The sequence below is a fragment of the Pelodiscus sinensis genome, chromosome 31, assembly GCF_049634645.1.
Source record: "Pelodiscus sinensis isolate JC-2024 chromosome 31, ASM4963464v1, whole genome shotgun sequence".
NCBI lineage: Eukaryota > Metazoa > Chordata > Testudines > Trionychidae > Pelodiscus > Pelodiscus sinensis.
This window is the reverse complement of record NC_134741.1, coordinates 6,636,624-6,649,841: the sequence shown is the minus strand read 5'-3', so window position 1 is coordinate 6,649,841 and position 13,218 is coordinate 6,636,624. Positions and strand designations below refer to the sequence as shown.

Here is a 13,218-nt window from a genome sequence, read left to right as displayed (position 1 = left end):
TCCTCTTCCCTTCTCCTCAGAAGATGGAAATTGCAGTTGGTTCTCTCTTTGGTTCTACTAAAGCTGGACCCCAGGACTAGACTTTTTCTTTCTAAAACCCTGGTGAAAACTGAGAGCCAATTGCTCACAGGCTGAGAATGTGAGTTAAGGAAGGGCACCGCCCAACATGGGGCTTGAACCCATGACCCTGAGATTAAGAGGCTCAGGCTCTACCAACTGAGCTAGCCAGGCTACCAGCCAAAAAGCTCCTAATATCCCATCTCAGTGTAACAGGAGCCAAGTGTTCTCCACTGCCTGACTCAAGGCTCTTTCTTGCCCCTAATGTGGGGTTCTGGTCTGTGGAGAGGTTTGAACTCGAACCCCACTCCCAACACACCCACTTCTTTCCCCACAAGGAACGGCCCCATTTCCATCTCTCCAGGGACTGGTCCGTTCTCTGCAAAATGCTCAACCTGTTTCATTTTCTGCAGGAACGAGTGGGATCCATGCGCCCTGTTCCCCAGTGAGAGGTATGTGTCCTCTTCCCCCCTTTCCACAGACACAGCAGGCCAGGGGGCTATGAGCCTCCAGAGGCCCCTTCCTACTTGGCCTCCCACAAAGCTGGGGTGAAAAGCTGCTAGACCCCAGCCCTTCTGGGCCAAGCCATGGCAGAGGTAGCAGGATTCACTCCCATCTTCTCCTGCCTGTGCCCTGGTATCCCCCAGGTGTCCATGTTGTTCACTTACCTCTGGGCTTTGGGCACTTGCCCCCATCAAACCTAGTTTAAAGCCTCCTCACTAGGTTAGCCAGTCTGCACCCAAATATTCTTCCCTTCCTTGACAGGTGAACCCCAACCCTGCTGAGCAGCCCTTCCTGCAACAGCATCCCATGGGCAAGGAAGCCAAAGTCCCCTGCCCACGGAGCTTTCTGTAGCTTTCTGTGCCCAGGGGGCCAGACACTGCCTGGGCTCGATGGCTGGAGGGAAGTGGGGAACGGCTGCACTTTGGGAGTCAAAAGTGTTGTCTGGAAACATAAAGAGCCATTTTAAAGACATTTTGGAGGAGGGCACCATGGCTTAGCTGGCTAAAGCACCTGCCTCATAAACAGGAGATCCTGGGTTCAACTCCCAGTGGTGCCTTCTTGTAACCTTTGCTCACATTTACTTATGCCCTTCTGGGACACAGAAGAGGCCTCCCCTGGCCACCCATGGAACTGCTGGTTCAGGAAAAGGCTGATTTGAGATGGGTATTGGGAAGAAGGAAACAACAAGCCTGGAGCCCCTGCAGAAGCTGCTGGCACTGGCAAGGCAGGGCTCTGACTGCAATTGCTGGGACAGGAGAGCCAGTACCACACGCCCTTGTGATTCCCTCAGGGGGTCAGGGCCTAGAGAGCCTGAGGGTGCAACCTCTGCAGCTCCTGCAGCCATAGAGAGTCAGGGTCTGTGGGCATCAGGTGCTTCTCACCTGTTGTTCCTTCTTCCAAACACCCCTCCCTAATAAGGCTACAATAAGGCACCACTGGGACTTGAACCCAAGATTCCCTGTTTATGAGGTAGCTGATTTAGCCAGCTAAGCCATGGTGCCCGCCTTGAAAAGAGCTTTGAAACTGTTCTACTTTATAGTGCCAGACACCCCCTTCCCATTCCAAAGTGCAGCCGTTCCCCATTCCCCTCCAGCTCTTGCCATGACTCAAGGGCTGCGCAGCCCAAGACATTTGATCCAAAACAGAACTGGATCATTTAATGCAGGGAAGGTCAATCAATGGCATTTAACCAGGATGCACAGAGCAGGTGTCCCTAGCTGGTGTATTCTAGAAGCTGGGAATGGGTGACAGGAGGGATCACTTAACAATTGTCTGTACTGAGCATTCCCACTGGGCAATGGAATTGGCTGCTGTTGTGAGACAGGATCCTGGGCTAGTTTGGCAACTGGCATGGCCCAGTCTGGCTGTTCTGATGTTCTGTTTGGTTTCTGTTCTTGTCCCCTCTGGGCAAGGGAGAATGGACCCATGTCCTGAAGGAGACAGAAAGTGGCCTGTGAAAGGCAAGGGTAGCTAAGGAGAGACCCATGTTCATGTGTCCCTGATGGTCTAGTGGCTAGGATTCAGCACTTTTACTGCTCTGGCCTGGGTTCAATTCCCAGTCAGGGAAACCAGCCTCATCTGTATTAATGAAATGTGCCAAGTCTTTGCCCTTTTCCATCACAGGGAGGGCCAGTGGGCTGAGGGAAGGGAGGGGCTGGGGTGCCAGAGGCAGGTTCTGACTGGGAGACACTCCCAGCAGCCAAGCACATTTCTCAGGCAGCCCCTTCCCTGCGCAGGGGGTACAGGTCACACGCCTGGGTGAATAAGAGCTTGTGGGGACTGGCCAGGGCTTCAAGCAGGCAGCTCCCATTGGCCACAAACAAGCCTGGAGCAGGGACCAGGCCTGAAGCCTTTTCCTCTACAGCTGAGACACAAAGGGCCCAGCAGCCCCTTCTCTCAGCTGTGCGCGGGTGCAGGGCGAGCAGGGAATCTGCCTGAGGCTTCTTGCTGCCATGTTGGGTGGCTTCATGGGCTGGATCCAGCCCGCTGGCCTGTATTGCCCAGGCCTGGCTTAGAGGGAACCTTGGCTCTGGCTGTGGGGGAGGGGCGCTGTGGAAAGGCCAGTCTGGCCTTCCTGGGCAGGGCATGACGACATGCGGCCAAACATCCTGGACAGAGAATTACAGGCCACACAGGACTCTTATCACAGCCAAAGTAGCCCAGTGGGGAGAGCGTTAGACTGAAGATCTAAAGGTCCCTGGTTCAGTTCCAGGCTTTGGTATGCTCCAATAGGGGCTAATTACTTCAAGTCGATGGTTTTGCTTAGAGCTGTTATCACAACCTGCACTGCAGGAGAAAAGGGGAGATGAGCTGCATCCTGGGGCTCTTCCTGCTTTCTCTTGGCCCTGGGTCTCTATCCTGCCACAGGGCAGGTACAAGGGCTACAGTTGGGGGCAATCAGATGACACCACAAAAAACACTCCCTGTTGGCAGTGCTGGAACATGGCACCACATGAGCATGTTGCTAGCACCCATGTCTCCCCCCCTCAGGGCCACTAGAGACGTCCGGCAGTTCTGTCCTTGCACCCTGGGGCTGTCTGTCTGGGCCATGCACTCACACACACTGGCCCCTCCCTTTCTAGGACAGGGCTCCTGTTGTTCCTTGCTTTACTCAACCTGGGAGTTGGGCTTATCCCCAAGCGGCAGGGGCTGTGTTTACCTGGGGAGCCACAAATAGGAGCAGAACCCCCTGTTCCCACTTTCTGCTTGGCTTTGAACCAGGAGCCTTTTGCACATTAAGCAAACACGATACCCACTACCCCACAGAAACAGAAACATGCTTGTCAGTTTTTTTCTGTACATAAACTTGGACAAATATTCTGTTACTAATTCTTTGCCCAAGGCAGAGCAAGAGCAGGGAACAAGACGCCCCCCCCCCCCCAATACTTCTCTAGACCCTTTGCTCCCAACACAGGGGGTGGGGGGGGGGGGGCTGTGTGCCTCGGGAGGAGTGACCCACCTCATATCCCCAACATTTCTGCCCTTCATGGATGGACCTTTGGGGGCAGGCCCAGACGCTCCATCCTCTCACTCAACTCCTATCACACACTGGAGCAGGGCAGCCCCCAGGGGTAGGGCTGAGCCATGGGGTGCTGGGCAAGGGGCAGAGGCTGCAGGAGCTGAGCATTTCCCTAGAGCTCAGGGACCCATAGGGAGGCACCGTGCTCTGTGTCTCTCTCAGAAGGCGCAGAAAGGGATTGACTGGGGACAGGGAGAGTGGCTCAGGGGTTGTGCAGCTTGTTGCCCTGGTTAGGGCGTGGCCAAAACACAGGCCTCGCCGTGAGCAGGATTTGAACCTGCACAGGGAAACCCTATTGGATTTCTAGTCCAACACCTTAACCACTCGGCCACCACAGCTGTGCCAGCAGCAGTGCCCCAGGATCAGTGACAATGGTAAATAATCCCAGTGCCCAGGCCTGACCTCACCCGCCCCACATATTTCACACAGCATAAATGGCTCCAGAACAGGGCAAGCTTGGGGGCTCATTGCTGGGCCCTGGGGTGAAGCATTAAACCAGCCCCCTCCTGCGGGGCCTGTGAGTGTTGCTGTCCCTGCTGTACAGACAGGGCCATGGAGACAGGGAGAGGTTCACTGAATGGGCCAAGGTCACCCAGCGAGTTAGAGCCCAGCTCTGCCCCCAGCGTCCTGCCCCACCCACCGACGTGCTGACTCCCTCGCTGCCAGGGGCTGTTTGCATTGGCCTCTTTTGCTGTCTTTTCTGCTGTGAGACATTGGGACAGTTGGCCAGGGCGTCCCGCAGTTGCCATCTCCCTCTGTGCAGGTGCTGTCCAGAGCCCCGACTAGCAAACGCTGACACTGCTGTTAGGTCCAGACCAGAGGGGAGAGTTTAAGGGTTATTTCGGAAGAAGGGTTTTCTCCCCAAATAACTGCATCTAAACAGTGTTTTTTATTTCAAAATAAAGTATTTTGAAACAACGCCTGGATGCGATTATGCAAATAGAGCGCGGGATATTTAAATCCCAATTTCATTTACAATTTCGAATGTCTCCATTTGGATCCCTCTCCTGAAGGAGACTGCAAGTGTAGACATGTCCTGGGTGTTGCAGCCTCCCAGCACTCACCTGATGTTCCCTCCCCGCTGCCTGAAGCCGTTTGGGAGTCCTCCTGCGTCCCCTGGAGCTGCAGGACATCAGCGTTGTCATCCTGAAGCTGCAGCTGCTGCTGTCCAGGTGTCTCCATCCCAGACTCCACAACGATCCCTGGAGACAGGGGCTCCCCACACCCCGGGATTCGGTCCAGTTCCTCACAGTATGCACAGTGCTGCGGTGCTTCCCCAGAGCGGGACCTGCCCTCATGGGCCCTCACATACCCCTCCCGCAATTCGTTGACCTTGGGTCTGATTTGGTCTAGGATGCAGGAGGGGGGAGGTGGCCTTTCTCTGCAAGGCCATAAGCCATTGGGCCATATATTAGATAATTTCATGGAGGTTAGCTCCATAAAAGGCTAGTAGCCAGGGCATAAAATGGTGTCCCTGGCCTCTGTTTGTCAGAGGCTGGAGACGGATGGCAGGAGACAAATCGCTTGATCGTTGTCTTCGGTCCACCCCCTCCAGGGCACCTGGTGCTGGCCACTGTCGGCAGACAGGACACTGGGCTAGATGGACATTTGGTCTGACTCAGTACGGCTGTTTTTATGTTTTTATGTTCATAGATGTCTGCATTCCTCCTCCTGGACTGCCGGGCCTGCAGAGACTCCCCCTCGGATCACAGCTCCAAGAGGGTCTTTATCTCTGGCCCAGACACTGACAGTGCCCAGTGTTTCTGCCCCTTGCTTGGTCCTGTGATGTGTCCCTGAAGGGGTCTCTGGGGGCTTGTGCCTGTGACATGGCTCTCCAAAAGTCAGATGTTCTCGATCTTAGGCAAAGGACCCAGAAACAACACTTTACAGCAAAAAACACAAGCTCCAAGAGGGTCTGTATCTGTGGCCCAGACAATGACAGTGCCTGGTGTTTGCTGCCCCTGGCTTGATTTGATTCTCAGCCAATGCAAGGTGGGAAGGGAACAGGCAACCTCCTGGGGAAGAACTTATTTAACCCTCAACAACAGGCACAAGTGGGTCCCACAGCCAAGGGCTCCCTCTCACCGCTTTTCGTAGGGAGCAGCTCAAACAAAACTAATTTGGCTGTTGTGGGGTCTGCATGGGGCTTGTACCCGTGACCTGGGCATTATTAGCATCAAGCTCTAAACAGCTGAGCCAGCAGGCCCATAAGCAGCCCCACAATAGAGGGAAGAGAAGAGTTTTCCCTGCCATTAGGGAAAGCCGGCCAAGCCAAGGGCCTTTTAGCCACTGGGTCTGTGCAGGCTGGAACCTCCTCCTACCAGCTCTCTGGCCTGAGTCCTGCAAAACTCTCAGTCTTTTGCCTGTTTCTGCTTCCCTGTCCATAATAGGCAGATAAAGTGAGGTGGAACAGTCACCACAGCAAACATAACTTTGACACATACAGGGCTTGAACCCATAATCTTGGTATTATTAATTCCAGGTACTAACCAACTGAGCTAGCCAACCAAACAGAACCTAACTCACAAATAGCCCTTTCAGAAGGCGCATCCGGCAGCTGAAGGGCTGTCTCTGCAGCTGCCAATGGCTCTTCTCTGACAGGGCCACTAGCAACTCACTGTGATGTGGGCTCACTAGTCCAGCTGTTTGAGGTTTGGTCAAGGTGGTTGGCGGCCGGCATGGTGCACTGAGACCCAGGGAAAAAAGGCAGCCAGGATCTCTTGCTGCCAGCACCTTGCCTCTCAGCTTCTTCCATCAGCAGCAGCCACAGGCCCTTTTGGACCCTGGGTCAGCCCAGGAAGGGAGGCAGGAATGGGGCTAAGTAGGGAGTCAGGCTGAGGGCTCGTCTTGCCCTGTAGGCCCAGTGGCAACAGCTTCTCTCTTGTGCACTGCTGAGGAGAAAAACACTCAGGCATCCTTGCCAACTGTTTCAGAGAGCAGAAGAAGGTAAACTCTTTGTTAGTGAGAGAAACTGTCACCCCAGGTGGGACTTGAACCCACAATCCCTGGCTTAGAAGGCCAGTACCTTGTCCATTAGGTCACTGGGGCACACAGAAAAACCTGTCAGGGAAAGAAATTCACCCTTCTAAATGGCCCTTCTTTAACTTTTAGCACCTAATGAAGCCCCTTTGAAGAATCCAGATACACAGGAAGGGCTGATCACACCCCTCTGAAAATCAGCTTTCCATGGGTATCGGTAGCTGGCTCCAAGTCATGGGCCTTGACATCTCGTCTCCCTCCCGAAACCAGGGAAGTGTCTCCCACCGCTGCAGCCTCCTGAGGCTCTATGGCCGTGTCTGTACAGCAGGGACAGCAACACTCACAGCCCCACAGGAGGGCCCCTGGCCTAGCAATGTGGCCCCCTGAGCAGCCTCTGATGTTCCCTGCTTGAGCCCCAGAACCAGCCCTGAGTGAGGGGGGCAGGGAGAGCAGCTCACACAGGCCAAGGGGCTGGCCAGGGGCAGGACATGAGCCCTGGGAGGCAGCAGTGACATCACAAGGGCCTTGTGCAGCACCTCAGCTCATTGGCCTGGAGGCAGTGACCTCACAGAGGGTCCATGGCAACAGCCAGGTGGGACAGGCTGCAGGGCTGGGGCATCTCAGAGACCCCCATGGCCTGGCTGCCTGGAATCTCCTTTGTGAGGTTTCCCCTTGAACTCACCTCTAAGCCAGCCTCAGACCAGAGCACCCAGGACCCCTCTGCATGACTGTTGAAATGGTTTGCTGTGTGAATTTTGTCAGGTGACATCAAGCCTGGGCACTGAGATTATTTGCCAGTTTCCCTGGCCTGCTGTTGCTTAGAGCTGTGATGGCCGAGTGGTTAAGGTGTTAGACTAGAAATCCAATAGGGTTTCCCTGCGTAGGTTTGAATTCTGCTCACAGCGAGGCCTGTGGTTTGGCCACACCCCTGCCTAAGGCAACATCGTACCCAAACCCTGAGAAGAACGTGCCTATCCCATCAGAAGGGACATCTGCAGAAGGCAACAGAGGCTACAAAAGCAGGAGAGAACATGGATTGCGGGGTCCTGCCTAACAACAGGAAAACCAGTCTGGCTTTCAGCAGAGCCACCTCCCCCTGGACACAGCCAGGGGACCGAGCAGCTCCAGTGGCCCCTCCACCTCCCCAAAAGCCGGCCCTGGTTGGGTAGAAAGATGCTGGGCCCAGCGGCCTCCCTTCACCTGGCAGAGGCAGAAGTGATGGAGACAGGCCCAGGGGTGAGTGGGCTACAAAAGCCTCTTGTTCCCTTCTCGACTCCTAACAGTGCAAACATCAGGGAGAGCAGCTCAGTGATAGACTACAAATTATATGAGTGTTACTTCAAATCCAACTGACCATTCAATGGAAATATTTATCTCTCCAATTCCATTACATTCTAGGTTTCTATTTTTTGGATTCTATAAATGAATACGAACCCTTACTGCTGTCCTGTGCCAATGCACATAAACCAGGCAAACCCGTCCCTCAGCTGGAGCCAGTTCAAACACGCTGTGGGTCTGGTTTCTGTTTCCATCCGTTCAACAAGGGTGGGATTTGGAAGCCCAATGGCAGGTCCTTGGTCTCCATGGGCTGTGCTGTACAGAAGAACAAGAACCACACCCAGCTGGGGAGGAACAGCCTAGTGTGTATTGCAATTGGTGGAGGAGGTGCCCAAATCTAGCGGAGATGGGCAGGAGCCTGTTACAAACACACACTAAACACCATTATCAGACTGCCCGGTGCACATTCCTACCTTCCCTTGTGCACACAACATACATGGGGCTCTAATTACTGGCCACCTGCCTTTCACACAGATCATTGATCCTTGTGACTTTCCGGTACATTCATACAGCAGCTGTTTAAACATAATGTGCTTCTATTGCATGATCAGCACCAGAATCTCCGGCTATGACTACACTATGAATTTTCTCAGCAAAAACGGTGCTAATGAGGGTCTCATTTGCATGAGTCATGATCTTATTTGCATATTTTCTGGCAAACTGATTTTGTGCTGGAGTTGCTGTGCAAAAACAAGCAGTGTGGAAGTTTTCTTTTTGTGCAAAACCCCCTTTTTCTGCAAGATCAGGATACCTCTTCTGGGGGGGCATAAGAATCTTGTGAAAAAAGGGGGTTTTGTGCAAAAAAAAATGTTCGCACTGCTTGTTTTTGCACAACAATCCCATTGGCAGAAAATATGCAAATGAGATTGTGACTCATGTGACTCATGCAATTGAATCCCTCATTAACATATTTTTTTTAAGGAGAAAACTTCTAGTGTAGATGTAGCTTCTGTGAGTCATCATTAGGCCATGTCTTCACTCAGATGGAGCTTGCTGCTGAAATCCATCTTCCAGAACTTGATTTAGCAAGTCTAGCTAAGCCTCACTAAACCAAACCCCTAGGACACCTCCTGCCCTTTGCTACTATCCTACTCCCACTGTGAGGGAACCACCAAACTCAACTGAAGGTAAAACCAACTCCAGATACATGTTGAAGAATGGTGGGAAGAAAAGACCCATTGACCTGGCAACAAGGCACCACTGGGAGTTGAACCCAGGATCTCCTGCTTACGAGGCAGGCGCTTTAGCCAACTAAGCCATGGTGCCCTCCTTAGAAACAGCCCTAAAACTGTTCTACTTTATGGTCCCAGACACCCCCTTCCCATTCCAAAGTGCAGCCATTCCCCATTCCCCTCCAGCTCTTGCCATGACTCAAGGCCTGCGCAGCCCAAGACATTTGATTGGCAGCTGGTACCCAAAACCTTTTTGTCAATTGTAGCACCAGGCCCCAAAGGGACAGACCCAAGGCAGCCGCCTGGTCCTAAGGCCGGGCCTGCAGCCAGGGGGAGGGAGAAGAATCTCTCCTTTCAGCTGGAGTCGAATCAGCAACCTAAGGACACTTGCCGAGCACCCGCTACAGGCCTCTGCTCTGCCAGCTGAGCTATGGAAGGTGCCTGGGGCAGGCTGCTTTGCCCAGGTGGCCCTTGGACGAGTGCCAGGGCAAGAGCCCCCGAAGGAGACGGCCTCGCAGGGGAGGGGCAGGAGAACCCAGCAGCACAGGGGTGTCACTGGCGCTTCACTCACAGAATGACCCTTGAGTGATCCAGGCAGAAACGCCGCGTCTCGCTCCCTGCAGCTCCCCTTGCTGCCCTGGCAGGCGCTGCCCCTTCTCCCACCGGCCTGGGCCTGGCCTCCCTCCCCCGCCTGGCACCACAGAGAGCCCCTTGGTATGAGCCTGGGCAAGCTTAGGCCCTGGGCTCTGGGGCCAGCCCCCTTGTTGGTCAGAGCCCCCTATCCACAGTGCTACTCCAGGGGGCCTGGTTCCAGGGCCTCCTAATCCCAGGCCTGGGGGGCTGGAAGCCTTTGCCCTGGAGTCTCAGAGCTCCCCAGTGCCACCTGCCAGGAGGGGGAATCTCCCGCAGGGCCGGTGCAATGTAGGAACCTCTGCCAGGGCAGTGCCCCCAGCCCAGTCCCTGCCCCTTGTGGGGGCAGGTAAGAGATACCCCCGCCCCTCCCCCAGAGAGCAGCCCCCCTGGGCTTTAGGAGGAGGATCTGGCCCAGGGCTGCTCCCAGCAGAGGTGGCTTCGATCCCAGCCTGGGTCCAGGGAAACTGCTGCCAGTTCCCAGCACGTGCGAGGTTGGGGGAGCGAGCAGATCAGTGTTTGCAGATATTTACACTTATTTGCATAATGTGTATGCAGATCTGCAGGGCTCGGCACTTAGGGCAATCTGCCCGCCCATGGAGAGTAGATTTTAGCCCGGTGCGGCGCTCAGTGCAGTCTGCGCATGCGCAGTGATATGTAAATAAAATGTTACTGGTCTGGCAAAGGTTTGTGAATGGTTTGTCTGTCCATGGTACAAACACAAAGGCTGGAAACACTGGCCTGATCCATGGGGGCTGGCCGAAAGCAAGGCAGGGAAAACACTGGGTGAAGGGGGGGAGGGATATTTTCCTTACCAGGCCTCTGTCCCTCGGAATCCCTGGGGACGTTGGGTTTTGTCTCATTTGGTTTCCCTTTTCCCTGCTTCCCTCCTCGCTGTGGGGAGGTGGCGGCTCTCGTCCTCGCGGTGGGAAGCCCTGGTACAGGGGTGGGACGGGCAGATGCTCTGAGAGCGAGTCCCTGGGCTGTTTGGGGAGAGACCTTTCTCATGTATGCTTTTCCTAGCATCACCAGGATGGCCAAGTGGTTAAGGTGTTGGACTTAAGAGCTAATAAACATTTGTCTGTGTGGGTTCAAACCCCATTCCTGGTAACTTCCCTTCTTTGGCGAGACATTGGATCTGGATGCTGTTTAGTCCTGCTGTGAGGCACAGGACTGGACTTTGTCTCCGAAGGTCCCACGGGCTATATCTGCACTGGCAGGTTCTTGTGCAAGAGCACATCCATGCTGCTGTGCTTTTGTGCAAGAGCATCCATGGCAGTGTGGACGCTCTCTTGTGCAAGAAACCCCTGTCCTGAGCTCTTGTGCAAGAAGACTTACACCTGCTTGAAAAAAGAAGAGCTCTTGTGCAAGAAGCCCTTTCTTACTACACTTTACTATAAAACTTCTTGCACAAGAGCGAGTGGGCAGTGTGGCCCGTCTTGCGCAATAACCCACCAGTGTAGACACAACCCACCAGTGCAGACACAGCCTTCCAGTTCTAGTCCCAGTTCTGATTGGCTGAGCAGGGGCCAGTCACAGGAAAGAGACTCAGGACTTTGTTGTTCTCCTTAAGTCCCAGCAAATGAGCCAGAACCAATCGTCTGCTCAGGGAATTGTTCTGCTTCTTGCCAGTGCTTGTCTCTGAGCAGCTCCTGAGTCTCTCTGTGTCCCGGTGCTTCTAACCCACTGGCTGAGCCATCCCTAGGCTGGGCTGTGGGGCTGTATCTCACTGGAGGTCACGTTATTCTGATCAGTCAGGGTGTGAAACTCCAGACTGAGGGGGACTTTCAGCATCAGGCTTCTGGGTCCTGTTCTTCAATCCTCACGTCACTCAGCCACCCACCCCCAGCCTCTTCCAGCACAGCCTGCCCCACCCTCCCCCCACAGGGCCTCCACAGGGGCCTCTGTCCCAGGGAGAATGGGGAGCCCCTGCCCCGGGCACTCACCCACCCTGCTGCTGCTCCCACCAGAGCAGAGGATTCACCCGGTATCCCCGTTCTGTTCTGAAATTTGATTTGTCCTTTTCATATGTGTTCGGTTTTTTTAATCGTATCCTTTGCTATATATGGTTGTGACAATTTTCTTCCACTATTTGATCTGAGGAAGTGGGTCTGGTCCACGAAAGCTCATCACCTAATAAACCATCTTGTTAGTCTTTAAAGTGCTACATAGTCCTGTATTTTGTTGCAGCTTAAAAGTCCAACATGCTTTCCATTGCACCACAGAGCCTGATATCTCCACTCTCTGCTTTGCAGCATGGCAATTGCTGGTGGCAAAGAAAGGGGAGCCAAGTCTGTCTCTTTGGGGAGAGCAGGTAGGAAGAGGGAGGGGGCCACTGAGCCCCTGACAGTGAAAATAAGGGATAAGAGCTGAGCTGCAGTTGGAGAATGTGGGCAACGATCCCACTGCCTCTCGCATGCTAAGCAAGCGCTCTACCACTTGAGCTAATTCCCCTGCGGCATTTACAGAGGCCTTCTTGGAGGCTCTTCCCTTCTCCACAGGGACGTCTGTCATCTAGGTCAGTTAGTCGTGGGAAAGGAGAAGGCTCCGAAAAGGCCTCAAGGGCAGATCTCAAGAAGACTCCCTGCAGCAAAGCCATGGGGGGGGGGGGGGGGGGGGGGGGGGGGGGGGGGCTCTGAGATGGCCCCTGCCCTGCAGCCTGTTCCACCTGGCCATTGTCATGGACTCTCTGTGAGGTCATCACCTCCCAACCTCCTTTAGCCAATAAGCTGAGGGGCTGCGAAAGGCCCTTGTGATGTCACTGCCACACCCACTCCTGCCCTCCAGGGCTAATGTCCTGCCCCAGGCAGCCCCTTTGCATGGCTGAGCTGCTCCCAGGGGTGAAAGTGACACATTTCTTACAGGGAGTCCTGGGAGATGAAGCAGCTGGAGGGAGCCAGGAGAGCAGAGGCCAGCCTGAGAGCTGAGAGTCAGAGGTGCCCACTGAACTTTCACACCAAAGGTCCCATGGTGTAAGGGGCAGCACTCAGGACTCTGAATCCTGCAATCTGACTTCAAATCTCCGTGGGACCTACTAAGACTCAGGAGGTTATTACAAGGTTCAGGTGTTTTGGTTTCTATCACCTGAGGTTCAATAAAGAGAGTTTTGTTCCTCTTCCTGGGTGTCTGAGGCCACTGGAGCTCCATCTCCAGATGGAGCAGGCCAGCGGGAAGGGTCTGATGCCATCACAGCTGCAGGGCAGGTCACCCACCTGACCCCTGAGCTCAGCCTGTGCTGGAGGCAGCCTGACAGTGTGAGCGGGCCAGAGGGAGGATTGGGGGAAGGGCCCTGAGTCCTGGCTCCCAGCCACGCACCTTGGCAGAAAGACCAACGGCCCCTGCACAAAGTGCAATGTGGGAATAAGAGTTGGGGCAGCAGGAAAGGGGCCGGCCCCTCAGCACCAGGGCATGGGCAGGAGAAGATGGGAGTGAATCCTGCTACCTCTGCCATGGCCTGCCCCAGGAGGGCTGGGGTCTAGCAGCTTTTCACCCCAGCTTTGTGGGAGGCCAAGTAGGAAG

The 13,218-nt window shown here is 54.5% G+C and overlaps 8 non-coding genes across 8 annotated transcripts; 4 read left to right on the top strand and 4 right to left on the bottom strand.

Annotated features, from left to right (window-relative positions):
• Positions 1 to 158: 158 nt before the first annotated feature.
• On the bottom strand, positions 159 to 231 carry TRNAK-CUU (transfer RNA lysine (anticodon CUU)). The gene has a single exon. It is a non-coding gene; the product is annotated as a tRNA-Lys (tRNA).
• Positions 232 to 1,043: 812 nt separating this feature from the next.
• TRNAM-CAU (transfer RNA methionine (anticodon CAU)) lies at positions 1,044 to 1,117 on the top strand. The gene has a single exon. It is a non-coding gene; the product is annotated as a tRNA-Met (tRNA).
• Positions 1,118 to 2,056: 939 nt separating this feature from the next.
• TRNAK-UUU (transfer RNA lysine (anticodon UUU)) lies at positions 2,057 to 2,128 on the top strand. Its single transcript has one exon. It is a non-coding gene; the product is annotated as a tRNA-Lys (tRNA).
• Positions 2,129 to 2,709: 581 nt separating this feature from the next.
• Positions 2,710 to 2,782, top strand: TRNAF-GAA (transfer RNA phenylalanine (anticodon GAA)). Its single transcript has one exon. It is a non-coding gene; the product is annotated as a tRNA-Phe (tRNA).
• A 1,054-nt stretch (positions 2,783 to 3,836) lies between these two features.
• On the bottom strand, positions 3,837 to 3,918 carry TRNAS-AGA (transfer RNA serine (anticodon AGA)). The gene has a single exon. It is a non-coding gene; the product is annotated as a tRNA-Ser (tRNA).
• A 2,637-nt stretch (positions 3,919 to 6,555) lies between these two features.
• On the bottom strand, positions 6,556 to 6,628 carry TRNAR-UCU (transfer RNA arginine (anticodon UCU)). The gene has a single exon. It is a non-coding gene; the product is annotated as a tRNA-Arg (tRNA).
• A 754-nt stretch (positions 6,629 to 7,382) lies between these two features.
• On the top strand, positions 7,383 to 7,464 carry TRNAS-AGA (transfer RNA serine (anticodon AGA)). Its single transcript has one exon. It is a non-coding gene; the product is annotated as a tRNA-Ser (tRNA).
• A 1,625-nt stretch (positions 7,465 to 9,089) lies between these two features.
• TRNAT-CGU (transfer RNA threonine (anticodon CGU)) lies at positions 9,090 to 9,163 on the bottom strand. Its single transcript has one exon. It is a non-coding gene; the product is annotated as a tRNA-Thr (tRNA).
• Positions 9,164 to 13,218: the final 4,055 nt, after the last annotated feature.